Source organism: Pituophis catenifer, unplaced genomic scaffold, assembly GCF_029215685.1.
Source record: "Pituophis catenifer annectens isolate HBS135680 unplaced genomic scaffold, rPitCat1.0.hap2 SCAF_8, whole genome shotgun sequence".
In the NCBI taxonomy this organism is placed as follows: domain Eukaryota; kingdom Metazoa; phylum Chordata; class Lepidosauria; order Squamata; family Colubridae; genus Pituophis; species Pituophis catenifer.
The window spans coordinates 51,654,328-51,678,945 of NW_027256888.1; the positions used below are offsets into that span (position 1 = coordinate 51,654,328).

At 36.7% G+C, this 24,618-nt stretch overlaps 1 long non-coding RNA gene across 1 annotated transcript in view; it reads right to left on the bottom strand.

Annotated features, from left to right (window-relative positions):
- Positions 1-23,069, bottom strand: part of LOC139320676 (uncharacterized) — a 120,307-nt gene extending 97,238 nt beyond the window's left edge. Inside the window, exon 1 of the long non-coding RNA XR_011600716.1 lies at positions 23,012-23,069. This is a non-coding gene — a long non-coding RNA (uncharacterized lncRNA). The remainder of the gene's footprint in view (positions 1-23,011) is intronic.
- Positions 23,070-24,618: the final 1,549 nt, after the last annotated feature.

Sequence of the window (24,618 nt, forward strand, 5' to 3'; positions counted from 1 at the left end):
AAGCCTTAGAAGAAAGCTGCTCCACATCCAGCATTTCCACTTATTGCTAGGAAAGTGGTTTTCTGACATTCTATAGAGTCATTGTCAATCTATGTATACTCGATCAGGCAACATTTCTGCAACCTTCTAGGTCACCAAAGACTTAATACACATATTAAGGAGATAAGGAGAATCCAAGACCTCAGTGCCTTCCGTCGTGCCCTTAAAACCCATTTTTTCAAGCAAGCCGGGCTGGCTTAAGAAGAAATTTTTAAATGTTTTTAAATGTTTTAAATGTTTTAATTGGTAGTGAGTTTTAATGGGGCCAAATTTATATATTTTTTAATTGTTTTTTAATATTTGTCCTGTATGTTTTTTAATTCTGGCTGTACACCGCCCTGAGTCCTCAGGGAGAAGGGCGGTATAGAAATTCAATAATAAATAAATAAATAAATAAATAAATAAATAAATAAATAAATAAATAAATAAATAAATATTTGGTTCAACGTGTGAACGGTAGAACCACTCAGGCCTTTGTGTCATGGATTTATATCTTGCCACAAAGGCTGGTTTTTTAAAAGATTTACCAAAAATGTGACTTAGGCATAAATCAATGTTATCCATGCATATCTGAGTGACAGGTTCTTAGGGCACAACTCTCTTCAACATGATACATGAATTTGACAGTGCTGAAAAATTGAATTCTTTTTATAAAGCCAATTCATACAAAAATAGGAACACTAATGATTCATCCCAGTAGAATGTCAATTTTTTTGCTTGAGTAATGCAGCTGCTAAACTATATAACAATTTTTTCACTAGTTCTCTTCATAAACCTTCCATGCCTTTTCTATTAGTTATATGACCTTTAACAAAAATATGGAATAGTTAAAATTTGCCTATAGCAGATCCACAAATCATCCAACACAAATGTACTTAGTAAATCATAGTTAACATATAGGAAGTAGTCATCGCTCTCATTTTTCATCCTAAAGCTTATTGACATTTACAGCTGAAAGAGAAAAATTCCTGAAAGGCGGTGGAGATAGTAGTAGTATTGGTGGCATTATTATTATGGCTGATCACACAGTCAGCAAGATGTTTAGATTGGATTTGGCATTTTTGTCCACTTATTGAGACCTTCCCCAAGAAGCTGAGATAAGATGGATGTTGTTGTTGGATGATGTTAAAGGTGTCTTTGCAGAGTCTAAGCAGTGGTGGGTTTCAAAAACTTTTAGTACCAGTTCTGTGGGTGTGGTTTAGTGGGTGTGGCATGGCTTGGTGGGCATGGCAGGGGAAGGATACTGTAAAATCTCCATTCCCTCCCCAATCCAGGGGAAGGTTACTGTTAAAACTCCACTCCCACCCCATTCCAGGGAATGGTTACTGTAAAAGCTCCATTTCCACCACTCCAGGGTAAGGTTACTGCAAAATCCCCATTTCCTCCTGATCAGCTGGAACTTGGGAGGCAGCAAATAGATGGGGGGAAGGGTTAATCAGAATTTTTACTACCGGTTCTCCGAACTACTCAAAATTTCCACTACCAGTTCTCCAGAACTAGTCAGAATCTGCTGAAACCCACCTCTGAATCTAAGCTGTTCCAAGTAAAGCTGCTTTTTGCAATTGACTGGTAGTTATTTTTTTTCAACACTGATGGTGTTCAAGGGGTGCTCCAGATATTTTGGGATTGTATTCAAAGCTCCTATTACTACCTTTGCTTTCTTTTGCCACAGTCATGTCATTTGCATGCCATGTCTGAGCAGTAGTGGCAAGTGTTGCAGGCTAACTCTGCCCATTGCCAGGAGTTCAAACCTGACTGGCTCAAGGTTGACTCATCCCTCAACCTTCAGAAGTTGGTAAAATGAGGACCCAGATTGTTAGGGACAATATGCAGACTTTGTAAACCACTTATAGACTGCTTAAAGCACTAGGAAACAGTATATAAGTGCTATTGCTATTGCTAGAGCTAGGTGTATGTCTCTACATTTTGTAATTTTCTCTACTTCTTTCTCTTAACATAATCAGTCTGTGTGATATTGCAGCAGCTAACTGGGTGGTCCCCTTTTTTTCAGCTTGTTTGCAGAGGTGGCATTGATGCCTATTGCAGTCTTCTCAATTTTGGCTTTATATGTATTTGTTCTTAAGGCTTGGTCTAGTGCAGCCAGAAGTAGCCCCTCTGTACCTTTCTTCAACTATCTTGCTCTCAGTTATTGCCAGTCTTGTTATTTAATTTTCCTGCCAGTTTTGGAAATTCTAGTAATACTTTTCTTGCCATGTTTAGTCTGTAATTGGTCTTTCATACAGGCCAGTTTGGTCTCTTTAGTATTCATTAAGCCTTCATGGTATACTAGCATCTTCTCCCCTTTCCTAGAGATATTCTTCCAACACCCACATCCACTTATAATCCTTGTTAAATAGAATTTGTCAATATTGCTGCACAGATAAAGGGCATGATTCATTGTCATCATTTTTCTTCCTATCCAAGTTCTTATACTTTGGTTTGAGTCCAGTCCACTGTTTCAGCTGTATGTGTAATGACTGGAATTGCTCAAGTGTTAATTGTCTTGATTGCAGTGGTGGGTTTCAAAAAATGTTATTATCTGTTCTGTGGGTGTGGTTTAGTGGGCGTGGCATTGCTTGGTGGGCATGGCTTAGTGGGCATGGCAGGGGAAGGTTACTGCAAAATCCCCATTTTCTCTGATTAGCTGGGACTTGGGAGACAGAGAATAGATGGGGGCGGGGCCAGTCAGAATTTTTACTACCGGTTCTTCGAACTATTCAAAATTTCCACTACCAGTTTTCCAGAACTGGTCAGAATCTGCTGAAACCCAACTCTGCTTGATTGTATTTCTGCCACTGAGTTTGGATTTTAAGTTCTTCTTCCCTTTTCTGAGTTATTCATTATTAACCTTCTTGACTTCAGCTTAATTGTTGTTTCCCAGGCCTTTGTAATGAACTTCTTTATGCAGGTGTCATTTCCATAAGTCATTTTGATTCCTTAAGTTTTCACTATTTTCCCCTGTTGTTGGTAAGATTCAGATATGTTCAATATTGATGACAGAGAAATCAGTGCAATAACAAATAGTAGTGGTGATTGTGAGTTTCCTGTAAAGATTCCTCTCTTGGTGTTAACCTCTGGAGTCTATCACCATTGACCAGCAACTGTGTCTTTCATTGTGACACTGATTTTTGCACAAAGCTTCTCATGTCTCATGACTCCTGTTATTTCTAGGCACTTGATAACCCAAACTTGTGACAGGGAGTTGAATACCTTCCTGTAGTCAAGCAAAGCTACATTCAAATTGATCTTCCTTCTCTTACAGTTTTCCAAAAATCATCTGATCGTTAAGAGTTATTTTTTTGTTTGAAGGAAAAAGCTTGTTTTCAACTAGTAGTTTTTAGGTACTGCAACAGTTCGCAATTTGAAAGTTGTTGGCAAGCAGGTAATTAGCCTGTGGTTACCTGGTGCTACTCCTTTTGTTGGAGCTTTCATTATCAGATAGGTTTTTCCAGATATTAATCAATCTTCAAGTTCACTTCCTTCCAATATATTGTTAAATTGGTTGGCCTAATGAGCAGGTTTAGACCAGTCAGGCATTTCAACCAAAAAACACACAGATCTTTTATCGTAGTACTGATTTCTTGATTTTGCTTGCTTAATTGGTTGGTTAGAAGATTTTATAGTGCTTTTCCTCAGGAAGAACCATTTTTCTTTTAACATGCCTGAAGTGAGAATACAATGTGAAAAAAGCAAATATTTTTTTAAAAAAATGCTTGCCCCTGGCAACCTGAGCTTTCCAACTGGCCCTCAGATAAATTTATTTCTACTTTTGTAGTGTGCAACAGTTCCATTTATTCCCATAGGAAATATGGAACAAGCCTGAAAGTCAACTAATCAAAGCTTTTGAAAGAAACTGCTGATGCATGGCATGAGAGCCTACTATTAAAATCAAAGATCACACTGGCAATGCTCAAGGACCTGAGTTGTTATCTGGATCTGATACATCACTTAAAACCTAAATTTAAGGTGTAAAACTTATCAGACCTATTTTTTCATATACTTGTCTCTAGAAGAATATTATAGCAAGGAACAATTCACCTCAAGAAATATCTCACATGTTTCCATAATTACACTGTTAATTCCTCTTAGTTTGCCTGTGGCATTCAGCAACGAGAGGCAGAAGTGAGGAAATGCACAGCAGAAGAGCAGGTGGTGTGCTGTATTCCATATTTTAGAGAAAATGAAGAAAGCTGCTATTTTCACCAAAAGCCATGTGTTTCTTCTAGAATTTTCTTCTAAGAGAAAATTTTATGCTGTGAATTAATTGGTATGGGATTTGTCTTGAAAGCTGTAATCCTACCATATCTAAATGTTGTTTATACAAACATTCCCAGTATGAAGAGAGAGCAACCAAATTCTTTAGAGATTTCCCACTCAAAGAAACTATTCAAGTGATACAGGAACATTGAGTTCAACAGCAAAAGCTTTTATTTCAACCAAACCTGAGAAACCTTTTTTTATTTTTATAAAGCTATTTAGAAAAATAGATGCATTCCTATCAGTTGAAGTAGTGATGAGATTTAGGGTTCAATAGCACAGTCTCTGATTAGTCCATGGCAAGTAGTATACTGGCTCAAAAATAGTCCAGTAAAGAACAATCTCTTTTGGAGGTCTCTAAAACAAACCAATCAGAATCCATAAACACCAAAAACCAATCAGCAAACCGCCTCTGTATGACATTCATCAATCAAAGAGCAGCTTGCCAGGTTCAAATGCAAAAGTCTAATCAGCCAGTTCAGTTTCCTGTGAGCTGCTGAGAACTACACCACTCTGCCCCTGACCATGCCAACCAGAGGTGGGTTTCAGCAGGTTCTGACCAGTTCTGGAGAACTGGTAGTGAAAATTTTGAGTAGTTCAGAGAACTGGTAGAAAAAATTCTGATTGGCCCCGCCCCCATCTATTCTTTGCTTCCTGAGTCCCAGCTGATCGGGGGGAAATGGGGATTTTGCAGTAACCTTCCCCTGGAGTGGGGTGGAAATGGAGATTTTACAGTATCCTTCCCATGCCATGCCCACCAAGCCGTGCCATGTCCACCAAGCCACACCCACAGAACCGGTAGCAAAAAAAATTTGAAACCCACCACTGATGCCAACCATATCTATTGTGGCAAAATATCAGAAGAAAATAAAACTAGACCACAGACATTCAGCCTGAGAGCTCATTACTCTTTTATTGATAACAGCATGAAAGCCTATTCCAGTATATCATTCCTAGCAATGTTTTTGAAATTGTCACAGACATAAGAACAACCAAGTTTTCAAAAAAAAAAGTTCTTTATTAATAATACTAGAAGCTTTATTGCATGTCAGTATCCCCCAACAAGTTCATCTTGCTAATGGTTTAATATGTAGTGCAGAATTAAGCAAACATTTATGTTAGTCATTAAAGGGTCATACTTTGATCATTTTTGTTTTGCCCTATCTTTGGTGAGACACCTATGTAGAGTAGGATGTTCTTACTCATCTTCAATATAATTAATCCTGAGAAACATTAACATTAAGTTAATTAACATTAACTAACATTAAGGATATACTCCTTAATGTTGACATGGTCTCATAAACACCTGATATAAACAAAGACTTCTTATCTCAAAACCTTGAACCTTGATAGTTTCATTCTTAACAGGGGTAAAGACATTCCCAGATAGGATGGACTTCCCTCTTTGTCTTTGATAAAGTCCAATGCGATGATATCATTGAAAAGCAAATGTTCTTAATTGATGTTCAACCCCTATAACCTATAAACCAGTCAAAAATCTCCATGGAATGTAACTTCAATGAAAGCTTTACTAGGAAGGTGCTTCATTGTTTGATGGCTTTAAGGGGATCTGTCCATCACCAACTTTCTAGAGTTCCCTAACTGGCAGAAGGTGTCTTTCTTTGCCTTCTTCACTATTTTGTTCTGTATTCCTGTATATTCTTTAATAGCTATTCTATTGTTATTGGTATTCCAGAACAGCTTTGCAATAAGACCTTAAGTACTCATGCTGGGAGTTGGAGCATGGTGACTCACAAGATTAGAACACTGGCTGATGATCAGCAGGACCACATTCAACACCTGTTGCTGCCGTGGGATGGGTGACCTCCCATCACGCACTCCAGCTCCTCCCAACCTAGCAGTTCAAAAGGGGGCGACTGCGAATAGATCAATGAATACCACTCTGGTGGGCAACTTCATGGGGACATGAAATGACCCCCTATCTGAGAGTTCCCTGGGCAATGGTTATATCACTGGCAAATCCTTTTGCCACAGAAGCACTTTGATGCTTCTGACACAGAAGAAAAAGCCTTATACTAGTTTGGTAATTATTTCTAAACCCAAAATAACCTGAAACCCAACATTCTGGTGACAGAGCAATACAGGCAGATAAATATATAGAGAGAAGCAAAAATTTTGGCCACTGGTCATGAAGTGCAATATACTTAGACATAGGTGAAATATGCACTATTCTATTAATACTATTATTACAAACTAAAACTAAATATTAGAGTAAAATAATAAACTATAGTATAAAGAACTATATTTGAATTTGAATCTAAGTATTTAGTTTATAGTGTAGTGAATTAAAAATATAGGGGGGGAAATTTATGTGACCAGAAAAGTTCTTGTGAGTTCTGACTTATATCCTCTGAAGTTTAAGTAAATCTCAAACCATAACCTTAGATACCAATGGAACAGACTTCTGCTGTTGATAAATTGTCTCCTTTAAGACATAGAAAATGTAATAAGTACAACTGAATTAGAGCAAGGAAACAACTGTGCACATGCTAGACAAATTATATGCCATACAATCAAGGACTGTATCTTGAAATCAAATATTATTGAAGTGACAAAACTACCAAATTGTGGCATCAATTAATAAATGTATTAAAGTGAATTTTTCATCTGTCTTTCCCATCCTGAAAGAGATATCACCTCAAGGTTATTTGCAAAATAAATATTACATACAGAAGGTGGGGTGCCTTTGGGAAGTTTTTTTCCCCTTTATTTTCATTATACCCTAAATAACATTTGACACCTACCAAAACTGTCTCCAGCACAGCAGCATAAATCAAGCTGCAGAAATACATCAAGGACAAATTATTTTTGATTACACTGGGCCATCACTTGATCAAGGCTTAAAGATAGTTCCCAATCAAATTAATAGGTAGAGATCTCTTAAAGGTAGAAAGAAAAGTCTGTGTTTAAATAGAAAGCAACAAAGGCAAGCAAGTATTACTGGCATACATCAGCATTAAAGTGACATAATGGGTATCTTATTTCTTCTACTGAAGTATCTTTTAAGTATACCTATATAACTCTTAGGAATAAGTTGGCTCTATTTGTGAAAATTAAATTTTGTTTTTGTTATTTTTTTCAAGTGGGCTAAGCTCAGCAGCATTTAGCTGAATGTGGCTGATCCTGAGAAACTAAATAAAATTAGTTCTGGCTAGTCCTTGCCTAAGAAACCGTCAGACAGCCCAAGGCTATAGGCTAGATGTGAAGTCAGGAAAAAAAATTCTGAAGAAAGCAGTGGCAAGAAAGTTCAGTCTTATTACCCAGACAACTACACGGATGCATTTTCCCAAAATCTTTATCCTTTAACAGTAGGATAAGTGGTATCCTACAGAAAGAGCAATGCAGCAAGTGATAAAACATGTCATAATGCAAACTTGAACATTTTGTGAGACATCATAATACAAGCACAAAATGGCAGAGTTTGCATTGTGACACCAGAATGCACATTTTATTCTTTTGTTTCCATTGAGGTTAGATTCAAATCCGTAACCGTCCCCTACATACACATGGCCAACCTCCACAGGCTACATATGCATATATCCCATAACTACCTTGGAATTGTAGAAAACATGTATAGATACATTTCAAGTAGTAAAGAGACTTTCAATATAAAATACAATAAAGGAAAATTAATTCTAAAACAAAATAAAAGCCATTTCACGACCACTTCATAAGATTTTAAAAGGAATTCATATAATCCAGATAAAATAGATTTAGATCTTTAACTCAAAGGAAAGTATCATTCTCCAAGCACAGAGAACAGCATAGCAACCTACACACTACACTATATTGGTTTTTCTTATTAGATAATGATCAGCTAAAATGGTATTTGTAACATTAATCTGACTTGCTTGGAATCCTAACTAAAAGACAGCCAATAAAAACTTTACAAAAAGCTCTAAAAAATAGACAAGTACCTGCTCTACTGTCTAAACCAGGGGTGTCAAACTCAATTTCATTGAGGGCCACATCAGGGTTGTGTTTGACCTCGGTGGGCCAGAATGGGCGTGGCCAGGATCAGTCTTGTCGGGGATGCCCAAAGCAGCCTGAGCGCTTTGCCAGAGAAAATGGGCTCCCGAGCTCCATTTTCGGCTGTGATGGCCTCCTGCAATCCTCTGCCAGCGAAAACAGGTCAGGAGGACCCACGTGTGGCCCTCCCGTGCTCCATTTTCACTGGCAGAGGCACCGCAAGCCAGTCCTTCACTATTTCCAGGGCAGTCCCATGGGCCAGATCTAAGCACCCCGCGGGCCGGATCTGGCCCCCGGGCCTTGAGTTTGACACCCCTGGTCTAAACTAAACCTAACTTGCACAAGCAAATAAACTTGAGAATGGAATTTCCCCCTCTTACATTGACAATAAGGCAAAGCGGAGAGCATTAAAATGATCCAGAATGAGGGCCTTGATGTGACTAAGACTATTACCATAAACTAGAAAGCTATCTTGCAGGTAGATTATAGATATAAGCAGGCGGACTCTTATTATAATGTCTTTTATAATCAGTATCTGTTATCCTTTGACTTATTGTTGTCTTTGCCTTTAGGAGTCCATGAGAGTCACAAATTTTGAGGAGCTCTCAATCTGATAAGTTTCCTCACCACAGTTCTCTTTCAATTTAAATAATAATTATCTTGATTAATCAATGGAACCAATGCAAACAAAAGAATTATTAATAGAAAATAAAGGGCTGATAAATGCTTAACCCTTTGAGTTCCACCTTAATGCAGAGTAATACATTTTACACTTTTAAGAAATCAGCCTTAAATTTTTGTTTACACTCTTTTTAAAGGGCCAAATCTCGAAAAAGAAATATCTGTGAACAGAAGTCCAAGCATAGCTTTCTCATAAACATTTTGTCATTGAAATGTCACATCCCCTTTTTGAATTGAAGGGCCTAAAGATGATATATACAATGCCCTTATGCATTTGCTGTCATATATTTGAAGTTGCTTTCTAGGGTAGCTATAAGATTTACAGAAAAAAGGTCTCCAGTGCCTCATATGAATAAAAGCATTATTGGGAAAGAACTATTAAATTTTTAGTCTCTACTTGAGATTCCAACAAAAATAAGAAATCCCAGAAATTTCTGTGAGAAGAAACATAGCTCCTACATACATAGTTAAATGCTTTGTAGGTTAGGGTTCTTTGTAAACTGGAACTATGGAACTTTCCATTCTTTCCATAAAATATGCCTTTGTTTCAGAGAATTCAATGACAAGTTGTCAGCCTTTGCAAGCTCTTTTCCTTCTATTTTTTGCCAGCCTTTGCAAGCACTTTTTCCTCTCTTAGAATACGGTAAACTTGAAAATCCTTTCTGAAAAAAATTACTAATACTTTATTCTACTTGTATTTTTAGAGTTGTAAAATAGTATTTTGTGTTAAGGAATGTGTATGTATGTGTACACATCATTTTAGCCATTCTATACACTGCAGGATGAAGGCCTGTTCCAATATATAGAATCATAAATTAAAAATTTTCAAGCATAACTTAACTGAAAAGTTTTGATGTACATCTGATATTAGAAAGACCATGAAAATGGCAGCTCATGAAATTTTGGGAAAGGCAGTTTCGAAGAGTAAGTATCATTATTATTTTTTTAAAAAAAGGCTTCTCCAGTGGTCACCTGCCATTATAAGTTCATTTGGGGAAGGATTTTTAGGCCATCTACTGCTAAACTTTAGAATTAGGTCTTTGAAGATTTAAATCAGCAATTCAAATATGGCATGAAACTAAATTGGGAAAAAGAATGTAGCAGCAAAGGCAATATAGAAGGAGGAGGAAGTAGGAGAGACAGAATGGGAAGAAAAGGAGGAAGTTGTTCAAAATTTTCAGTCTCAGTTATATTGTTACTCTGTTCTGAACCATTGAGTTTTTGAAAAAAATCTTTAAAGTCAGACCAATTGCAATACTTTGCAATACTGCTGTTGATTGCATATTTCTTAAATTTATGTAAAACATATTTTATTTGCTCCTCCCATAAAAAAGTCAGTGGACAGCAATAATTTCTTTACATTTGCAGGAATATGCTATAGATCACTCCCTATGCTATTAGCATAAGGTCTGCCCCAAAATGCATTTTTGCTTGTATAAAGAATATGAAATAGGCCACAATCTGTTACACTGTCCATTAATTCACAAACCGTATATAACCCTTACAGATGTAATAGATTTTCTGTTTTTAAAATGGGTAATGATGCATGGAATGGATGTCTGCATCTTGAGATGATATCCTGGCTAGCAGTCTTTAAAAAAATATCCAGCACAAAACAAATGAAGCAACAACTCTTTACTTAGAATTGTTCATTTGTTATTTCTTCATTTAAAAAAAATGTTCTTTTTTTTTTAAGCTAAGGCAAAGGAACAGTTACAGAAGGTTTGTTGAGTTCATTTGATTTTATTTACTAGGAAGTCTATAAAACCTTAATAGTTTCTTTAATTTGTTTATTATACAAGATCCTCTGCATTCTCCTTATTGTCCAATCTCTTACATTTAACTCTACATCAGAATGTTTGCAATGTTTCCAGATTCTTTTTATTGTATAATCATGAGGCCTCATACTCATAAAAGGATAGAGAGAGAAACTAAGATGTTTTTTCCATGTTCCACTGATCATCTTAACAGGCTTATTCCATTTTTTTGCTTACAAGGAAAAAAAACTTATTCAGATGAAATAGAGGGACTAGGAGCACAATTGCTTTTGATTGGTAGAAGTCTTCTATCTGGAATCACCCTTGCTGTAAATTATTACAGTAAGAAACATTCTTCAAATGGAGGAAAGTTAGCTGAAGAGCAACTGTTGATATTAATAAATATATGCAAATATTCTACAGAAGAAAACATTGATTTATTAGGTATTGTGAGAAGACTGGCTCCCGCTTGCCACAATAAAATATTTTACAGAATATTAAAAGAGGCAGATAGAAATTTTTCCCTAAAAGAGAAGAGGAGAAAAATCTCCTTAACAAAGGCTGAAAGCAGTCCCAGTCTTTCTGCTATAGGAAAATAGCCTCAAGCAGAAATATGAAGAGGCTAGGCTTTATAATGGACATTTTGTATCCATTCCAGGGGTGGGTTCTACTTACCTTTACTACCGGTTTGCAACAGGGCCGCGCACATGCAGAATGAGGACGTCGGGGTCGGTGGGCAAAGCCTCCCATCGGTTTTACTACCGGATCTATAGAACCGGTGCAAACCGGGGGCAACCCACCACTGATCCATTCATAAAGCCAGGTAACTCTATTCATAAACAAAGGGCAGCCAGCAGCTCCAAATAAGTAGCACAATAGACAAGGGGCCAAAACTGACAAGATTAGCTCAGATAAACAAAACACCTAGGATTTGCATTTCCCCTTTTTCCGACAGAGCCAATCATGGCCCCTACATGACCCCATAGGAATATGGCAACAGCCAATAAAATATTAAAAGACATATTCTTGCACAGAAAAAGGCATCTCAATTACAAAGCCCCCAAAATTGTATAAAAGCTCATCTACTCTCAACCCCAATTTGTCAGCCACCCCAAACATGCTGTTTTCACTAATGTTTCTGGCTACCAAATAAATAGAGAGCTCCTTTCCAACTGCAGCCAGACTCCAATTCATTTCTCCTGCATCTTTCTCAAAGCTTGGAATAAGAACCGGACCAGATTTAACTTCCAACAGTATACTAACTATCTAGCATGTAGAATTATGTGTTACTTCTAAATGCTCTTAACATTGTGATAGAAAATTAAGATGCTTGAGGGAACTAACATTTGCTAACTTAAATATAGAAAAGTAGTCACAGGAAAAACAAAGCAGAATTTAGGATCAGTATCTCAGAAGAAAGTTCTATAAAATATACAAGTGCAGAAATGGTAGATCACAACAATAGAAAAATGAAGGGAAAGAGGATCTAATCTTCTACAGTCTTCAAAACCTGGAAGGAAAGAGTCCTATATGGAAGAGATAGAGAGTTATATCCATCTGTGTTAAAGAACCAGCTACTTTTTTCACCTAATGATAAGGGTGCTCATGTGCAGTGAAGAAAAACAACTTCAGAAAAAAAACCTTTTAACTCATATGTTTTATGAGTTTTAACTGCATAATAAATGTTAAGTGTACAATAAATGTCCTGGGCATTGTTATTCTCTGTTGCTGTTAAATTCCTAAACTGCAGAATTTTATTCTTCATAAAATAAAGTGCCATCAGGAAGTAAATCATACTGAGGTAGAAAGGTAGAAAGGTTACATGTAAAGCAGGGGTAAAATGCTCCTGGTTCGGACTGGATCACCTGATCCAGTAGCGATGGAGGCGGGTGGTTTGGAGAACCAGTAGCAAAAATCCCTGCCACCCGCCACATGCCCAGCTGAGCTGCACAATCATCAGAGGCTTTTTTTTTTACTTTTAAAAGCATTTTTTCTACAACCTCTTCGGCCGAAAAAATGCTTTTAAAAGTAAAAAAAAAAAATAGCCTCTGAGGATTACGCGGCTCAGCTGGGATCGTCAAAGGCTTTTAAAAGAAAAAAACCCTTTTTTCCTTTTAAATGCCTCTGACGATCCCAGCTGAGTTTTTTTAAAAAGCCTCTGCCGATCAGGCAACTCAGCTGGGATCGTCAGAGCCTTTTGAAAGCATTTTTTTACAACCTCTTCCCCGAAGAGGTTGTAGAAAAAATGGTTTTAAAAGTAAAAAAAAAATTGCCCACGCCCACCCAGTCACATTACACCCCCCCCCCAACCAAGCCATGTTTGGGCATGTTTTAGAACAGAAGGTTCATATTGCAGTTTCCAAGATTCTGTACCAGTACTGGGTTACACTTATCTTCACTACTGGTTCGGAACTGTGAGCACTCATGCATGCCACTTCTGCACATGAGCAGAGCGTCAGTGATGATGTTTGGGTGGGTGGGCAGAGCATCCCGCCGCCACCACTATCAGTTCGCCTGAACTGGGGCGATCCAGTAGAAACCCACAACATCATTGTGTTCTGTACTTATTCTTGCATTACAACTCCTTACTAATCATGTATTTATTTATACACTGCTTATTTTTAAAAGAGTTCATGATAATAGAAGAAGTTGGTCAGGCACTTTATACAGTTTATACACTTTTATATAACTGGAGAGTTTTTAAAATCTGAATTCCAGCTTAACCTAGTGATATTTTCCTTAATCTGGGTATCCCCAGAGGTTTTCATTTGTACTTTGGTTACCTTTGGCCATGGATAGAGTTAATTTGATTCATGGGAGCTATAACTAAAAACAGCTGGTAATTAGCAAACTGGGAATGCTGTTTTAGCCTTTTTCTAAACCTAACAACTGCAAGCATAACTTTTAAATAAAAATATTTCTAAGGTAAGATTTGTCAGTATAAAAGAATGACTTTTTTCTCCAATCAAAATAGATGACATTTATTGGTACTAATGTTAATATCTTTCTTTTGTTCCTCCAGGCAGTATTGTCACATTGTGTTTATGGATTTACATGGCAAGCTCTAAATACATATTGTGGAAGCCATTAAAACAACTACTAAATAGTCAGAAGAAGCAGGGTTTTTTTTGTTAAGGTGTGGCAAAACAAGCTGTTCACTTGTTAAGATGGTTTTCAGCCTTATTTTACAAAAGGCGATAAACTGGACAAATCACAAAACTGGCCATTCAATCACAAAATAGAAGGTTCCAAAACCCTAATCTTAGATTTACCCAAATACTGAAAGTGGAAATTTAGGTTCAGGTTTTATAGAGTTTTTTTTCAAGATATTTTAGACCAAGTTCAAAGGGAATGTAAGAAATAGATGACAGATTTCGTCCCGTTGACAGGCAAAACAAATTGTATCTTCAGTGTGAAATAACCAAAAACAAAGCACATTGATTTTTCATAGAAATGCCATATGGAGGTTTATATAAAGACAATGGAAATTGTATGCGCTTGTATAGTATCTTGACATAGCCTACCTTGTGAACAACAGGAATCAGAAAATATCAATACAATTTTATTGAATAAAATAATAGTGCCAAGAGAGAGAAAGAGAGATGTGTTCCATGCCATTGTGTTTGCAATGTCCAGCTATATTTTCTGTGGAATATAACTGCATGGGTTATTAAAAGTTTGAAACCTAAGGGGAAATCACTTGATTAGGTTATATAAATTACACTACAGTTCACTAAACAGTAACAGTTTTGCTATCTTTTTTAAATGGTCCTGAAGGGTATTGCATTTCTGCCACTCTAATGTTGCATGAAGCAAAGTAAATGCAATCACCTAGAAGCAGTGGGTCAACATTGTCTGGGAGACTGAGACATTGCCTCAATTTCTACAGCCAGAGCAAAAATCCTATAAAGATGTGTCCTAGAATAAAAATCTCTCCTGAGACATTTTTAGTTATTATTTTTTTTCTTTCAGTAATTTATGCCCTTGTAAATTGTGGTATCCACTTTTTATTCCTTAAATAACTTTAAAAAGAGAGCCATTTTGTGGGTAAATTATTATACAGTCATCAGCACAAAAGCTAATGAGAGAACAATCCTGAAGACTGGATAAAGGCTCAGCTTTTATAAAGTTTGAACTAAAGTTTGAAATGATTGCCTCAGCCCAGTTCGGGTCAGTTTCAGATAGTCATGACAAAATTGCATTTTGTACACTAACGAAAAACTGAGATGGTAGATAAAGTGCACAAATAATAGATAAATTTGTTAATATTTTCCAGAAGAAATTAATGTGACTATTATCTAAAATACTGCATGTATGACATAAGGAGAGCTTTCCAGGTAAGTTTAGTGTTGCATGTATAAAAGTCTTTCTCTCCACCCTTACCCCTATTATTTTCACAGTTAACTATGAGGTAGGTTAATGACTGACTGAAGATAAAATTCTGGATCCAGTGGCTGAAAATATCCTGATTACTACCTTAACTTGGACTTGAACCTAATGAGAAGGAAGGACTCACTGGAAAAGAGCCTAATGCTGGGAAAGATTTAGGGCAAAAGAAGAACGGAACAACAGAGAATGAGGTCTCTGGATGGAGTCACTGAAGCAGTAGTGTGAGCTTAAATGGACTCCAGAGGATGGTAGAGGACAGGAAGGCCTAGAGGAACGTTGTCCATGGGGTCGCGATGGGTCAGACACGACTTCACAACTAACAACAACAACAAAACATTATTAAAGTCTCCCGTTCTTTTTCTAAAATTCTGCTTCAAGTTCTTCAAGTCTCTGCATCTCATCAACTGTTTTGCTCTTTATCTGTGTCATATTTCCTCTTTTGCACCCTAGTCCCATGGCACCCCTCCAGAGTCCATCTGCAACTTTGCTAGCAACAATGTTTATATCTGTATTTGCCTGGATTATGTGGTCCTGAATTAAATTCATTATCTGTTTTTTAACATTATTATATGCTATTTATAAAGTTCTGAAGTTGTTTGTCTCCGGCTTAACCAATCATACATTCTACAAAATTCTCCTCTTCTTACTTTTTTTCCCCTCTCTGATTTTTAAAATCCAATTCTGGGGTTTGGTTAACATCATTCCCAGAAAAATAGAATAAAAAGTTGACAAGAGGCCAATATGGATGAATTGTATGAAATAGATTTATGAAATTAATTATAGAGTGTAAAATACCATTTGTATCAGAACTGATATCTGCTTACCAAAGAGTTATTGGACCAAGTATCCATAGTATTGTACTGCAAAATGTGTTTTGCATGTTTGGTCCAACTTCAGTGGTTCATCATTGTGTGGGTCACGTTTTAAGTCTCATTAATGCAGAAAGATTGAAAATTCAGAAAGGTTTCACAAATATTTAAGCACCGATGAACAACTGAAGTGTTCACAATTGGTCTCTTTATCAGAAAGGTTTAATGCTGGGAAGCATTACTAGCAGAAAGCTAGGTCTCTATGTTACCTTTGCTTTTCAATAAATACTGTTTGTTGTTGTTTTATGAACAAATGATACATAATATTTATTTTTGTGTGTTTGGGATCTGAGTAGTGAAACAGAGTTCTATATGTTTTCTGAGGTTTTTGCGGGTATTTGTATGTAGGTCTTTGGTTATTCGGGTTTTCTTCCGCGTAAAATTGGAAGTGTTTTGGCGACATTTCGATGAAGTCGAAAGTTCTATAGAGTTCTATATGTATATATCTTTTTATATATGGGATTCCCTCTAGATCTATGCAAAATAGACTCTGAAGCTTACATGATGTGGGTTTGGAGACATCCATGGCCCTGGGGTTTAGACTGCTTGTCACATCTAGGATCTCATTTTTATTCCGACGCAAGATGTATAAAGAATGAATACTGAACTGTCTGAGGAGCCTTAAATGGTATCAGTGGAGCCAATCAACTTTTTAAATTGATTCGAAACTGCAGCCAGTCTTGAATTGTAGTAATAAAATACTGCAGAAGCCATTCTTTGGGACCATTATTGTGCAAGGACAGTATTCAAGGCCACACATAAAAAATAAAGTGGCAACCGATTAAATGCCACTGAGCACTTAAAGCCTATAAGAAGAACCCCTTTATATATTTAAAAAAAAACTAGACAGTAAGTTATCATTGCATCTATTCACCACACTACAAAAGTGTTCCATGCATAGTACACTACTTACAAATGAATTCTTAGAATAACTAGGAAAACATATTTTGGGGGTCTAAAAATCTCATTTTAGGTTAATGAAGTCATGGTTGCAGGAATATACTTATAATTTAGCTAGTGGGATCTATAATAGTCTTGGATTCTAACTTAGACAAGGTGAAAAAGTTTCCCACTGTATGAATTCTTTCTCCCAAGGCTTGGGTGTGTCCTTTGGCCAACTCATTCATTCTTAGAGTTTCAAGTCATTTATTTTGACATTTCCCTTTTGTTCTCTTTGATCAGAAATTGGTGTCTAGGGCTTCAGCAGAAAACACTGAAATTCTCATTCTCTGACCCCTAGCGGACTTGCAATGGTGATGTTGGTGGCAAAATGGAAATAAACAAATGGAATAAATTGCTATTCAGCAATTCATGTGGAATCCCAATGTTCTTTTCTTCTCTTCATGAAATGAATGCAAGCAACTAATAAGAGAATGATCTACAAAATTATAGATGAAGGAAACATTGAACAGATTCACTATCATATCATTTTGGCAACTGTATGTGTTCCTTCCCCAAAAAAATTACTAAAATTAACTAGGTAGCACTTGCTTTCACTTACATTTGCATTAAACCATATATTATTCATAAGATTGGGGATAATGTGTTTATATTGAAAGATCCAAACATATTTTGGATACCCTAAAGCGTTTAGTTCTATCAAGATTTTTGGGATGGCTTCTATGTCAGCAGTTATCTTTTTTTTTCTTTTTGGTTCATCTCCAGTTCTATCATCTCATATGTATATATATTTTTAATATATTAAATTGCAGATTTGTAGAAGCTCTGCTGAAAAAAGAAAGACAAAAGTTTTCACTGCTGTTCAGGCTGGCTTGTTATCACAAAGCATTGGAGAAGTAACATGCATCTTTCATTAAATTAGTGGCATTTAGAATGCGAAGGATATGTGTTTCTGTTTTATTTTGATAGTTACAATGTATTTATTTATTTACTTATTTATTTACAAATATTTATATGCCGCCCTTCTTCCAAAGGACTCAAGGCGGCGAACACAAGTTAAAAAAGAATAATAAAGGAAAATCCTTTTGTACATTGAATATGACATTTAATTTCGTTGTACGAGGTGCAATGACAATAAAGTAAACTAAATTTACAGGTAAAACTCAAAAAATTAGAATATCATGCAAAAGTTCATTTATTTCAGTAATGCAACTTAAAAGTTGAAACTAATATATGAGATAGACTCATTACATGCAAAGCGAGATAGTTCAAGCCTTGATTTGTCATAATTTTGATGATTATGGCTTACAGCTCATGAAAACCCCAAATTCACAATCTCAGAAAATTAGAATATTACATGAAATCAATAAAACAAGGATTGTACATAGAACAATATCGGACCTCTGAAAAGTATAAGCATGCATATGTACTCAGTACTTGGTTTGGGCCCCTTTTTCCTCAATTACTGCCTCAATGCGGCGTGGCATGGATGCTATCAGCCTGTGGCACTGCTGAGATGTTATGGAAGACCAGGATGCTTCAATAGCGGCCTTCAGCTCTTCTGCGTTGTTCAGTCTCATGTTTCTCATCTTCCTCTTGGCAATGCCCCATAGATTCTCCATGGGGTTCAGGTCAGGCAAATTTGCTGGCCAATCAAGCACAGTAATCCCATGGTCATTGAACCAGGTTTTGGTACTTTTGGCAGTGTGGGCAGGTGCCAAGTCCTGCTGGAAAATGAAGTCAGCATCCCCATAAAGCTTGTCTGCGGAAGGAAGCATGAAGTGCTCCAAAATCTCCTGGTAGATGGCTGCGTTGACCCTGGATTTAATGAAGCACAGTGGACCAACACCAGCAGATGACATGGCTCCCCAAATCAACACAGACTGTGGAAACTTCACACTGGACATCAAGCATCTTGCAGTGTGTACCTGTCCTTTCTTCCTCCAGACTCTGGGTCCTTGGTTTCCAGATGAGATGCAAAAGTTGCTCTCATCAGAAAAGAGGACTTTGGACCACTGAGCAACAGACCAGTTCTTTGTTTCTTTAGCCAAGGTAAGACGCTTCTGACGTTGTTTGTTGCTCAGGAGTGGCTTGACAAGAGGAATATGACATTTGAAGCCCATGTCCAGGATCTGTCTGTGTGTGGTGGCTCTTGATGCACTGACTCCAGCCTCAGTCCACTCCTTGTGAAAGTCCCCAACACTTTTGAATGGCCTTTTCCTGACAATCCTCTCCAGGCTGATTGTGCACCTTTTTCTTCCACACTTTTCCCTTCCACATAGCTTTTTATTAATGTGCTTTGATACAGCACTTTGGGAACATCCAACTTCTTTTGCAATTACCTTTTGAGGCTTTTCCTCCTTACGGAGGGTGTCAATGATGGTTTTCTGCACAACTGTCAGGTCAGCAGTCTTTCCCATGATTGTGATTCCTACTGAAACAGACTGAGAGACCATTTAAAGGCTTAGGAACCCTTTGCAGGTATTATGGCTTAATTAGCTGATTAGAGTGGGACACTTTGAGCCTAGAATATTGAACCTTTTCATAATATTCTAATTTTCTGAAATTGTGAATTTGGGGTTTTCATGAACTGTAAGGCATAATCATCAAAATTATGACAAATCAAGGCTTGAACTATCTCGTTTTGCATGTAATGAGTCTATCTCATATATTAGTTTCACTTTTTAAGTTGCATTGCTGAAATAAATGAACTTTTGCACGATATTCTAATTTTTCGAGTTTCACCTGTAAAATCCTTTTTTAACACCAAAAGAACTTTGTTCAAATACATCAAGGTTCAATGTTTTTTTGTTTTGTTTTGTTTTGTTTTTTGCAAAATCATGTTGTTCTTGGACAAGACTAAGGGGAAAATTTCTCTGGCTCATTTTCTTTTCGATTCCTCTGTTTAACTGAAAGACAACTATAGGCCTCTTGCATTTGAATGTGGGGTTTGATACAAAGTTTACGGTTCAGTGGGAAAAAATGTTTAGCAGAATCCCTGAATCAAAGGGGATTCTTCCTGTTCTATTAATATAACCAACATTATTTATTTCTCTTTAGTCTATTACTCCCTCAGTCCCTGAAGGCAGGGTCAAATTGCTCTCATACCAAATATGTAGCTATGCTTTAAAAGTGCAGTACTTCTGAAGGCTCGGTTCTCATGAGAAAACGCTGTTCTGTTACATTTATCTCTAATTAATCCATTTTCTATCTCTTTGCTAAAACTGAAGAATTAAAAAGACTACAGCTGCTGTCCTTATCACATTAATTGCAATAAATTAACTGAAATCTTTAAAAAGTGGCGAGAGGGGACTTTTACAATAATAATGCTGCAATTCTGCCAGTTCTATATTATTTATCTTGAAATTTGTATGTGTCACTAACAAAGCATTTATGCAAAGCAGCACCAAAATATGTTAAACAGTGTAACAAAGTATACTCCATAAGAAACAATTTTAATAATGCAGGAATGGAAGAGGAAACAAAGAACTGAAAGTTTATTTATTTGATTTTATTATTCATATTTCTATGCCGCCCACTCTCCGAGGACTCTGGATGGCTTACACCAAAGACAGTATACTAAATAGCATATTGCCCCCAACAATCTGGGTCCTCATTTTACCCACCTCGGAAGGATGGAAGGCTGAGTCAACCTTGAGCTGGTGAGATTTGATCCGCTGATCTGCTGAACTAGCAGTCAGCTGAAGTAGCTGCAGTACTGCACCCTAACCACTGCGCCACTCGACGCAGTGGTTAGGATGCAGTTGTAAAAACAAACATCTAACAAATATCTATGTTGCACACACACACACACACACACACACACACACACACATAATGCAGTTTTCAAAACATGTATAAATCTGAGCAATAGGACTAGCTGAACTCTTTATATGTATAAAGCTTCTCTACTGTAATCGTACTAAATTTCAAGTAACATTCATTCCATGTACATTCATTTTTCCATTTGTTCAGGAAAAAAAGTAGTCACACAGCTACTTGTTATACCATATTATATCCATATAAGTATCATGCCTCTCTCTCTCTCTCTCTCCCTCCCTCCCTCCCTCCCTCCTTCCCTCCCTCTCTCTCTCTCTCTCTCTCTCTCTCTCTCTCTCTCTCTCTCTTTCTCTCTCTCTTTCTTTTTGCAAAAAACCCCTCATATTTTGTTTTTGTTTAAGGCATTTCATCTTTTTAAAAAAAATCCAGAACCTTTACTACAATATTTAAATATAATCAGTATACAATTGAGCACTGTGAAAGGAAATGCTAAAACTTCTTAAGGCAAATCCATTCTTTACGTGCATGCAGTGATCTGAAACAATATGTTTCTTGGATTCTTAAAGTCACTTTAGTACAAAAGCATTATTCATGATATAAGTTCTATAATTCTTTCATCATCAGGGTTACTATGCACAGCCATTTAACTACATCTGGGGAGGCACATGTTTCCCAGCCGGCCATTCCTTTTGATGTCTTCTCTTTCCTCTGAATCTCTGCTGCCACTGTCAATTGCCCACTTGGGTAATGAAGCTAAGATTGTTTTCTCCCAGCATGTAAAGTATTGGCCCTATAATTTCTTGAAACACAAAAAAGTCTTGGATGACTTATAGACATCCAAAATTGCTACTAAATTATACTTCTTTAATGTGATAGAAAGGAAATATAATAATTCACTTCACATTATATTACAACCTCAATTAATTTTAAATACAAATCAATTTAAATCAGAATTAATTAGATTTATCCACATGGGTGCTTTCATATATATTGGGACTACGGTTTCTAATTGTAGTGATCCACAAAAACTGGATTAATAGTTAAAACTAGAGTTGTCAGTTGGAATTGTTTCAATCCATCAAAACTGGTATGGCGGGACGAGCTTGTGAATATTTTTATCAAACCACGAGCAGTGATCTCATCTCTAATGCTGATATAATGATTTATGACAGCTTTTCATTCTGTAAACTATTGATATTTGGAATAAATAAACTGATACTACTAATAAATGAAATAATTGTTGCTGTAGCAGAAATGTTACGTTGTACATATAAATTCTAGCAACTAGTATCCTTTTTCTTTTAGTTTTTATTATGGAAGATATATACAGTATATAATCAATCTTAGTCTGAATCATTTAAATGGGACTTTCCCGCCAACTTCCAATTTCTAAAAAGCTATAAAATAATTAGAGCAAACTTGAATAATATCAAATGGGTTCTGAATTGTATCAGAAAGCTGAGATGAGACAAAAGTCATCAGGCAGTATTTATGGTGAAAAATTCCACCAGCAATTGAGGCAGATTCAACAAAGTATCTTTTAGTGGTCTGAACTAGCGATCACTAGGTTATTGGTTACAACATGGGTATCAAACTCACGGAGTCATGTTGCCATCACATGACATTTTGCAATGTTTTTTCCCTTTGTGGAGCTGGGGTGGGCGTTGCCTGAGTGTAACGCATCCACCCCGCGGGCCACCAGTTTGACACCCCTGGGTTATAAGAATGCAATATAGCCCTGAACTAAGGAAAGTTATGGATTATGCACCCCAAGCAGTAATATAGAAAGCAATGTAAATCATACTATGACCTTTAAAGACAGAATTAAAGGGTAAAATCCAGCAGGTTCTACAGAACCAACAGCAGAAATTTTGAGTAGTTTGGAGAACCGGCAAATACCACCTCTAGCTGGCCCCAGAGTGGGGTGGGAATGGAGATTTTGCAATATCTTTTCCCCAGGACTGGGTAGGGAATGGGGATTTTGCAGTATCCTTCCCCTGCCAAGCCCACCAAGTCACACCACGCCGACTAAGCCACGCCCACAGAACCAGTAGTAAAAAAAATTGGATTTCACCACTGGACAGTGTAACATTTGATAATATAAGTAGTCCTTGTTCAGCAACCACAATTTGGACAGCAACTACTGTACATTGCTAAACAAAACAGTTACTAAATGAGAAATCACAGAATCATAACTATGTTTAATGGCCTGAAACTGACAACGGTTTTCATACCTTCTTTTTTGTTTGCCTCCTAACTATTCCTCCACCCTTTAAAATGCTCATCTCTGTACTAGGATAATTATTAAGAAGTATAATTAACCAGAAGGGAATTAATGTTTTTACTTACATGCATTGGACAGAAAGGGGTTAGAAGAGAGTAAGCAATGCAAAAGCAATGCACTGACACTTGCAGCTGCTTGCAAGCTATGCAAACAGCCTGATGTATTCTTTCTAATCTCTCTGCTCTGTGAGTGGGAAAAAAAACAAGGAAAAACAACAAGTCAGGACAGAACATACTGACTGTAATCACCGTCACATGATTGAGGGATAGCACTGTCATGACTTCAAATTTAGTTGCCTAATGAGGCAGTCAGTAAGCTATATACTATGGGATGGTATTACATGTGATTTGACCCAATGTCTCTAAATTCCACATTCCTGCAAAAACTCCAAACTCACCATCTTCTATTTCTAAAATAAACAGCTCCTTTGTTGTAATCATACAGTGTCTCCTTTCACACCATGGAAAGGGCAGTAATCTGATTTTTGTTAGCTATCTCCTTTCCTTTTGGGGTCATCTGTTTGTTTTAAATTCATCTGTTCTGCCTAATATGCATTTCAGAATTTATGAAAATGATAGAGTACTATTTGTGCCCCATGTGGTATTACAAGGTTATTGAGATACTTTATGCTGATAACTGTCAACCAGAATCTATGGGAGGGCAGGTATAATAAACTTGAAATAATAGTATCTAAATAAAATCAATAGCTGAGTTTAAAGAAATGCAGTTCTTTAATGCCTGACTGCTAATCAGTTACTGGATTCATGGTTCTGTTATGCAGATTCATGTTCAAATACTTCTCCTCATTATTCAAATAAAGAAAATGAAAATGAAAAAGCCCATTTCCTCATGTTTATATATGTGCCCTTCCACATTACTGCAATTGACATCTAGAATCACTACATTTGGAATCTTTTGCCCACTATTATATCTCTTTTAAGCTAATTACTGTATATTGGAGAATGTCTGAGCTGGGACATTAGCTCCTCTAGAGACAGAAGATACCATCCCAGAACCTGGAAATGAAACCAATTTCTTTGGGTTGATTGTAGCACTCAATGACTTGTTACTGCTTTTTCCTGAATTGGAGTGGGCAGAATCCTGATCATTTATCAGATTCATATTTCAATCTAGATGTCCCTGGGTGCCTGAATTTCTTGTTGCTTATCAACTTTTGTTCTACACTGAAAAACCAAAGACTACTATGTCTCAATACAGTTGGATCAAAATAAAATTGAATCAATACAAAGATGTTGGAGATTAGCCCTGGACTTCCATTTTATGTAACATTTGGATTATCTGTACATAGTGCAGAGACAGAAGAAGTTATGTCTGATGCCATTTTAAGCTACTAGAGGACATTTTGTCATGTTACTTTGTTATTGTTTTTGAGAAATGTTATTTTAGATAAAAGGTAGGGACCACTTTGACTAACATAATAATGTTCAATTACTCATTTTTTTTCATTTGCTTTAGCTATTTACATTTTCAACAACTGTCTGAAAATGTAGGAAAGAGTTTTATATCACCTGCGTGCATTGCATCCTATGACATTATCTACTTTGCTGCTATGTCTGTCTGGGTAGAGTCAGACCTATTAATTCTCCTCTTCCTGTTAATTTACAACAGTAAATCAAATATGATAGGATTACAGTTTGTACTTTCAGAATGA